Genomic DNA, 1,422 nt, shown 5'->3' with positions numbered 1-1,422 from the left:
AAATTTCATTGTTGAAAAAGTTAAAATGAGTTGAAGCCATGCATTTTATAGCAGTCAGATGTGGGAACAAATACTGAAAAATAGAATGTGATTTGCACTATTGATTGCAGCAGCAAGAAACCACACATGCCTTAAGGTAACTGCCGTAAGTACCATAGTAAACAGAGGATAACACAAAAATATTTTGGTGTTTTAGAAACTAAGGTGCTTAGAAACTATAATTTGTTCTTTCTGAACATAGAAACTATGGCCATTTTGCTGGAATCAACTGTCATTTCAGAGGTTGTCAGTATAAAATGTGGCAGGCCATTAGAGCCTCATCTGCTGCTCCAGGCTACTTTGGAGAATATGCATTGGGAAATGATCTTCATCAAGGTGGAGGTTTGCTTCTGAATAACTCTTTGGCATTAGCAATGCATGAGTGTAAATGTCTTTGGTCGGATATCCCATTAGAGTGCACAGTATGCCTGGGCACTGGACATTCGGAGAGTGATATGAAAAACGCTGTGATACACACAAGCTTGAAAACCAAACTTTCTAATGTTATCAACAGTGTTACAGATATAGAAGCAGTCTGTATAATGCTTGATGGTCTGTTACCTCCTGACACCTATTTTATATTCAATCCTGTAATGTGTGAAAACATAACTCTAGATGAAAGTCAAAACAAAAAGCCGAATCAGCTGCAGTTAGAAGGGTTGAAATACATAGAAAAAAATGAAAAAAATTAAAAGTTGCAAAATATTAAGTCGAGAAAACATAACTCTGCACAGAATTAATGATGAGATATAATTGAAGACAAACAAGTATGAAGGGCTTCTATTCTTTTTAAAGTTGCGATGCGTATATGCTTATGTTCTGGTAAATGAAAGCCTGCTCAGAAGATTCACCAAAATCAATAGGAATTGTGGGGTTCAGCATGAGTTGAATTATGAATTCTAGAGAATCTTGAAGAAGACTGTGCTTTCACCAGTTTGCACAGCATAGAAAATATGCTTGATTATATAATTCATATGAGAATTAGATTTTTAAGATGTTAATAATTAAGTAAGTTTTAGGAGTCTCATTGTGATCGTGGTATTAGTAGATGTTGGTGTTATTTTGTTTGACTTTGGGAAATGTATTAATATATGTGTTAAACAAGGAGCTGAAAATGATTACACTTCGTATTTTTGCTTTTGTAATCATAATCATGTTGAATTTATGTAATCATTGATTTTATTTCATGTGGAATATCTAATTGTTTCTTAAAATTATATTATTTAATGTTTTCATTAGCTACACTCTACAATTCACATACTACTTTTTATTTTAAAATTACTTAAATAGATCCAAAAAGTAGAATTTTTATTTAAAATGTTTTTATGCTTGAAATATGAGAGCCAGGTACAGTTTTCTATTCAAAATGTTCTTATTTTAATA

At 32.1% G+C, this 1,422-nt stretch overlaps 1 pseudogene; it reads left to right on the top strand.

The window, feature by feature from the left end:
* The first annotated feature begins 25 nt into the window (after nt 1–25).
* Nucleotides 26–861, top strand: LOC108512224 (calcium-independent phospholipase A2-gamma pseudogene; annotated as a pseudogene).
* The last annotated feature ends 561 nt before the right edge of the window (nt 862–1,422 follow it).

This window comes from Rhinopithecus bieti, unplaced genomic scaffold (assembly GCF_001698545.2).
Source record: "Rhinopithecus bieti isolate Rb0 unplaced genomic scaffold, ASM169854v2 scaffold_30173, whole genome shotgun sequence".
NCBI classification, from domain to species: Eukaryota; Metazoa; Chordata; class Mammalia; order Primates; family Cercopithecidae; genus Rhinopithecus; species Rhinopithecus bieti.
The sequence above is the reverse complement of the archived record's forward strand: the minus strand, read 5'-3'. Positions and strand labels throughout refer to the sequence as shown.